The sequence below is a fragment of the Petaurus breviceps genome, unplaced genomic scaffold, assembly GCF_028583685.1.
Source record: "Petaurus breviceps papuanus isolate PSGF00001 unplaced genomic scaffold, PetGlider_PUasm1.0 90762, whole genome shotgun sequence".
NCBI lineage: Eukaryota > Metazoa > Chordata > Mammalia > Diprotodontia > Petauridae > Petaurus > Petaurus breviceps.
This window is the reverse complement of record NW_027187339.1, coordinates 3,689,405-3,696,849: the sequence shown is the minus strand read 5'-3', so window position 1 is coordinate 3,696,849 and position 7,445 is coordinate 3,689,405. Positions and strand designations below refer to the sequence as shown.

Sequence of the window (7,445 nt, the reverse complement as noted above, 5' to 3'; positions counted from 1 at the left end):
GAAGGAAGGAAGGAAGGAAGGAAGGAAGGAAGGAAGGAAGGAAGGAACGAACGAACGAACGAAGGAACGAAGGAAGGAACAGAGAGAAGGAGGGAAAAGGAAGGGAGGGAGGGAGGAAGGAATGAAGGGAGAGAGGGAAGAGGAGGGAAGGGAGGAGGGATGGAAGGAAGGAAGATAGGAAAGAAGGTGGAAGGAAGGAAAGAGGGAGCAAGGACGAAAAAGAAATTCTGGAACTAAAGTTATCGCATTAGTTTTTAGTGCAGCCATTTTCTGGGTCCTACTAACAGTTGCATGAGTGATTAAACTGTGCAGTCATCTGTGAGGTCTTAAACGGTATTACAAATTGTATGTGACTGATGGGCTATTGGGTTGGGAGGTTGATTCCTTAAAGGCATGGGCTCAACTGAGCTGATAGGGCCTAATCTAGTTCTTGTCCAAGAGCTCTGCCCCTATGGTCACTCTCCCTAAGGTCAAAGGACAAGGGGACCATATGGCAGTAACAACAATGCATACATTGGTTCTGTGCCTCACCTATGGTTCTACTGTGACTAAATCAATAGACCTATTAGCAGGATGAATATTCCTGAATTTGACAAAATGTATCAATAAACTGCTCTGTGTGTAGACTATCAATAAGATGTTTTATATTCCTTTCAATGTTTACATGTAACTAAAAAACAAGTGGGTTCTTCCAAGATTGATTTGTATTGGAAATGAAAACAGTATTAAATAACCAATACTCAGTCTTGGGATCAGAGATTTATTTGAACAGTCAGAATCCAACCTAAAACTCAACAGCATGCCCTTGTTTGGGTGGGGGCATCAGGCTCCCCTCCCCTGGCCCTTATACTGCAAACATACACAGTGCACCCTGGCCAACCATTTTAATTAAACAGCAGCGTTTTTGGAAAGCACTTGGGGTGTGAACAAAAACAAGCGACAAGTCCAAGTGAAATGGCTGAGAAAACCATGAATCTCTCTTTGGCTTGGGAAAGAAGTCCCAGTTTGAGGCAGCCGCTTCCCCGTTGGCCCCAACTAAAACAACACACGGTCCGCATGTGCTCCTTCTTCTCAGACCATGGTGGAATAACATCAGATGACAGAGTCCTCTGGCTGCAAGGGCCCTCCAGAGGTCAGCCAGCTGAGGCACCAGGCACTATAGAGAACTGCCCTGAGCCCCTCTTAGATACAGGGCACCACTAAAAGCCTTTCCCTTCTCTGTGGCTAGTGCTGCATTTTCATTATAAGGGCTGGTTTGGAATGGAACTGCACCAGAAAAAACAAAATAAAAAAAATCTGTGTAATCTGTTCTTGTTATAGACCAAATCCAAACACAATATCATGGTTGTGTTGAGGGCATGACCATTGGAACAGAGACATCAAAGCGAAATGGTGACAATCTTCCTTTAGAGGATCTTAGATGTAAAGCCGAAAACAAACTGAGTGTCCATCTACCCCAAGACCTTCGTTTAACAGATGAAGAAATATGGATCCAGAGAGTCTAATATTCTATTATATGCTACGTAAGAAGCGTTCCTCAGGTTCCCTTAATACTAGTGCTTCCCCTCTGAGATTACCTCCAACTTTATATCTATAGATATAGATACACACATATGTGCATATATGTGAATATATGTACACACATATGCATACATGTTTGTGTATATGTATGCACACAGTGCTATATACATGTGTCTATATATTATATATGAGTGCATGTATATGTTGTTGATCAGTCATTTCAGCCATGTCCAACTCTTTGTAACCCCATTTGGGGTCTTCTTGGCAGAGATACTGGAGTATTGCCATTTTCTTCTCCAGCTCGTTTTACAGATGAAGAAACTGAGGTAAATAGAGTTCAGTGACTTGCCCAAGGTCACACAGCTAGTAGGTGTCTGAGGCCAGATTTGTACTGAGGAAGATGAGTCTTCCTGACTCCAGGCCTGGTGCTCTGTATACTATGGCGCCTCCTAGCAGAATATATATCATATATGTATAGATATCTCTATCTCTCTCTATAAATGTATGTATGGTGTCCCAAGGTCTTAGCACAGTTTTAATGTACCAAAGCTTAAACTACACTAAGACTTTTGGGAAACCTCCTATTTTGTCTATCCATCCTTGTTTGCACACTCTCTCCCCTACTTGATGATGAGTCCCTTGAGAGCAGGGAATCTTTTTGCCCTTCTCTTTTTCTCCAGAAATCAGCACAATGTCTGACACATAGTAGGTTTTCAACACATGCTTGTTGACCTGACTGGACACTGCTTCCTTTCTCCTTCAGACATCCAAATCACTGCCTAATGCCTCTGCAAATACACTTGTGGACACAATTAAGTTGTCTCCAATAAAGAAATCCACTACTGTTTGGTCATTTCAACATGGACTTCTTGATGTTCACCAAAATAAATAAATAAATGAAAGCAGGGATATGTATATAATTGCTTTTTGGAAGGGGGAAGGCAGGGCAATTGGGATTAAGTGACTTGTCCAAGGTCACATGGCTACTTAGTGTTAAGTATCTGAGGCTGGATTTGAACTCAGGTCCTCCTGACTCCAGCGTCAGTGCTCTATTCACTGCACTGCCTAGTTGCCCCAGGGATATATATATTTTTAAAATTCAGCATCTCAATCTAGGCTTTGTCTCCCCAAACTTCCATAGCACAGTCCCAGGTTTCAGGAATGGAATAATAAGAAGGAAGGCGGTCAGGAAGCCTCTGGGAACCCTTAGCAACAAGAAATAATAATCCTATGACAGTAGAAAGAAAGAGACCGAGCAATCTATAGATGGATGGTAGGTGACTTATTTTCATTTCTATCTTGGTGATCTTAAAAATGACCACCTAGTCAGATTCAATATAGCTCAGACTCACTCTATGTCAGATTGTTCGGGCCCACTTGTCAATACAAGCGTCACAAATGCTTTGGCTCCTTAAGAGTCTACCCAATATGGAGAATCTTTAATAAACTTTGCTTTACTTTGACTTAAAAATAAATGACAACCTAGGCCTCCACCTCCCATCTATTAGACACCCAGTCATTAAAATGTAGCTGTCTCTGGGACCTTCTTCCTCCACAAGATCACAGATTTAAAACTGGAAAGGAGCTTAGAAGCCATCTAGTTCAACACCTTTCACTTTTACAGATGAGTAAACTGAGTCCCAGAGAAGAGAAATGTTTTTCTGAACCATGAATACACAGGCAAGAAGGAGAGAAGCTTGGATTCACACCTGCATCCTCTGATTCTAAATCCTTCTGTCTTCACTGTATGACACTACCTTCTTTTTGTCACAAACTCTCCTGCTTTTACAGTTATCATATCAAGATGTAGAATTGTCCCAAGCAGCAGGATTTTTGTATTATTCTTTACTCTAGACCAAGGAGGAAATATGCTTCCAGGACATTTCTGAGTAGCATCTCTGAGAAAGAGTCTTTTCTTTCCCCTCCTCTTGGTACATCTTATATATAAATCTGTAATTGCTTTTGCAGCTGTGGAGTGAAATTCCAGGGCCGAGTCTTGGCTAATTGAAAGTACTATGGTGGCAAAGGCTGAATCTGTGGGGTGTACTCTTTGGCCCCCATGACCTAACTTTTCAGATGAATGATGTGCTACTGAGATATGTTCAACTGCATACAAGGGCATTTCTGCTTGATTAAATAATATTAGGGAAATCATTGGTGGGATCCACTAAAAAAGAAAAAAAAATATTTGAACTGGGTCTTTTTGAATGCCATTTACCAAGCATCTATTTCTTTCCATTTACACTGTGTGTATATGTACACACACACACACACACACACACACACACACACACACAATTTCTTGGAAGCTTTTGATGCAGGAGTTTTGACTTTGTCTTCTTCTGGTTCTATGTTTTGATCCTCTTTGTCCCCCAAAAAAGATTCTGTGGTCTGATTGTGTTTCCTCTGTTTGCTCATCTTGCCAGCCAGTTACTTGACTTTTGAGATCTTTGCTACAGTAGAACTCGGTTTCCAAAGTGGAGAGAGCTGTGTCCCAAATTGCTGGGGTTTTCACAGCTGTTTACCAAGGCTGTTGTCAGAGCTATGAGGAGGGAGCCCTCTCTACAGCCACCACAAACTCTGGAACTCTGATGTTCCTCATCCCAGGACCACCACCCAAGACTGTGACCCAGACTCAAGCAGGTCAAAGGAAGAACAATTACCCTCTGAATGGTTGCTTGGTCCCCCTATGACCTGTAGCCCAGGAGCTCCAGAGGAAGCCACACAGCAGCAGATGCAGCCGCAGGGCCACAGACACCTCTGCTGCCCCAGGGGCAGGGACCAGACTGCTCTCACCCAGTTCCAACAGAGTTCCCTACTGACCTTTTACTTTCTCTTGGGCATTTATGGGTTGAGAAGTCTGGAAACCTTCACAGCTTCTGGTGATTCACTCTCCTGAAGTTTTCTCTGGCTGGTCTGGGCTGCAAGTCTGGGCTGGTGTGGCTCACACAAGACTGAACTTAATTCTTAGCGTGGTATGACAGACCCTTCCTGTTGGCCTTCCAGGCTGCCTTCAGTGGGAGATTTGTTTCTCTCTGTCACTTTCTTGGTCCTGTAGCTCTAAAATGTGTTTAAAGTCATTTTTTACAGGTACTGGAGGTGGTTAGAGCAGAAGTTCCTGCTTTTCCTCTGCCATCTTGGCTCTGCCACAATATATATCATTTCCATATATTTGTTTATATTTTATTTGCCCCCATTAGAATGTGAGAGCTCCTTTAGATGGGAACTGGGTTTTGCCTTTCTCTACATCCCAACACTTAACAAAATGCCTGGCATACAATAGGCACTTAATAAATGATTAGTGATTAACCTACTACCATATCTGATTGCCCTACTACTTTGTGCCAGGCACTGGGAATACAAGGATAAAGTGAATATTAGTTTGCATCCCCCGGGAAATTACGTCTTACTGTGGTTATTAACATGAACACTAATAAGTTAATATAAAAGATATGGAAAATAAATATGATATAATATCCTGGGGTGGCATTAACTACTGGGGAAATGAGGAAAGACTTTTGGCAGGAGGTAACATTTGAAAAGAGCCAGGGATTCAATGCAAACACAAATCTAGATATTGAGATTTGTGGTCTAATAAACACCACATTGAACATGGAAATCTGGCTGCCGTCTCCTCATCTCCGTCTCAATTGATTTTCCCTATCCTGGTGAGTATTTAGGTGGTGGGTAGATGGCTATTTGTCAAGCATTCTCTACAAGGGATTCTATGGGTATCATAGCTCCCAGAGTGAGGATAAAGGAGCCCAATCTACAGGGTGTCCCTAAAGTCTGGACACATTGGAAATCTCATTAACTATGCATATTTTCAAGAAACGAAATGAATGAAATTTTCAACAACATTTTATTTAAGTAGCATAAATGATATTTTATCAGAAAACATAGGAAGACATAGGAGACACATAAGAAATCTCATTAATTAATTAAATTAATCTCATTAATATGGAAAATAGTCCCTAATAGCTAATGAAAACTTTTATTCCATATGAAATTGTCATGGTTAAAATTTATGCTAGTTAAATAAAATGTTGTTGAAAACTTCATTCATTTCATTTCTTGAAAATATGCATAGTCAATGAGATTTCCTATGTGTCTGAACTTTAGGGACACACTGTACATAGGGTAGAAGATTCTACACTTTTATGAGTCTAGGCTTCCATGAATGTCATCAACTCCAAGAAAACCCCAGATGTCATTTTGGAGGAAGGTAACTGATCATTTTCCACTGCTGGCAGGTTCCTAGCAAGTATCCTTAGTGCTGTACCACATAATACATCCAAAATACACCATGGTGAGACAGAAGAGAAGATCCTCCTGCCCCCAAAGCTTCTTTAAAAATGTTCATTGTGGTCACTCTTCAGGCCATATCAGGGGAGGGAAGGAACAAGGATCTATTAAGCAGCTACAGTGTACCAAGCACTGTGTTAAATACTATACAAATATTATGTCATTTGACCCTCACAACAACTCTGAGAGGTAGGAGCTGTTATTATTCCTCATTTTACAGATGAGGAAGGTTAAGTGACTTTCCCGGGGTCACACAGTTGGGAAGAGTCTGGGGCCTAATTTCAACTCAGGTCTTCCTGATTCTAGGCCCAGCACTCTATCCCATCCAGGATTCAGCATCACACATGACCCTGGTAAACGCAAAAACCCTGCTTGAATCCTTCATCAAAGAGAAACAGATGGCAGAAACTTCAGCCGGGCTGACCTCCCCACATCTTTAAACTGCTTCCCTTACTAACACCCCTCCATATCCTGCCCCTCTCCTGTTACTGTGAAACTGCAGAATTTGCTCTTCTCTGGCTTTGGACTGACCAAGAAGCCAGAAGATGGCAAACCAACTTAGTGGTTTCAGTCACTGGGGAAAAACTGAGAAATAGAATATACCTGGTCCAAGGTAAAGGAATAGAGAAATAAAAACGAGAGCAAAGCTAAGCCACAGAAGGCCCTGCCTGAACTTGGGAGAAAACAGACAAAAGTTTCCTGAAACTTCATTTATGTCTTTTCCTGCCTTATCCCTAGAGGGCTGAAGAGTCCTCCTCCCCAAATTCATATACATTATTTAAGACTTTCTTTCAATTCCTTCCTCTCTTCCTCCCTTCCTTCCTTTTCCTTCCTTTCTCTTTTCCTTCCTTCTTTCGTCCCTTCCTCCCTTCCTTCCTCTTCCTTCATTCTTTTCTCTTTTCCTTCCTTTCTTTTCTACTTTCCTTCCCTTCTTTCCTTTATCCTCCCTTCCTCCTTTTTTCTTCCTTCTTTCTTTCCTTCCTTTTCCTTCCTTTCTATCTTTTCCTTCCTTCTTTCCTCCCTCCATTCCTCTTCCTTCCTTCCTTCCTTCCTTCCTTCCTTTCTTCCTTCCTTCCTTTCTTCCTCCCTCCCTTCCTCTTCCTTCCTCCCTCCCTCCTTCCCTCCCTTCCTTTCTTCTTCCTTTCCTTCCTTCCCTCCTTCCCTCCTTTCTTTCTTTCTTTCTTTCTTTCTTTCTTTCTTTCTTTCTTGCTTGCTTGCTTTCTTTCTTCCTTCCTTCCTCCCTCCCTCCCTTACTCTTCCTTTCTTCCTTCGTTCCTTCCTTCCCTCCTTTCTTTCTTTCTTTCTTTCTTTCTTTCTTTCTTTCTTTCTTTCTTCCTTCCTTCCTTCCTCCCTCCCTTACTCTTCCTTCTTTCCTTCCTCTCTTCCTCCTTCCTTCCTGTTCCTTCATTCTTTTCTCCTTTCCTTCTTTTCTTCTTTCCTTTATCCTCTCTTCCTCCTTTTTTCTTCCTTCCTTTTCCTTCCTTTCTCTCTTTTCCTTCCTTCTTTCCTCCCTCCCTTCCTCTTCCTTCCTTCCTCCCTCCCTTCCTCTTCCTTCCTTCCTTCTTTCCTTCTTTCCTTCCTTCCTTCCTTCCTTCCTTCCTTCCTTCCTTCCTTCCTTC

At 42.0% G+C, this 7,445-nt stretch overlaps 1 protein-coding gene across 1 annotated transcript in view; it reads right to left on the bottom strand.

The window, feature by feature from the left end:
* The window catches only part of LRMDA (leucine rich melanocyte differentiation associated), a 1,350,008-nt gene that overhangs the window by 89,759 nt on the left and 1,252,804 nt on the right, over nucleotides 1-7,445 (bottom strand). The gene's annotated exons all lie outside the window — the stretch shown is intronic.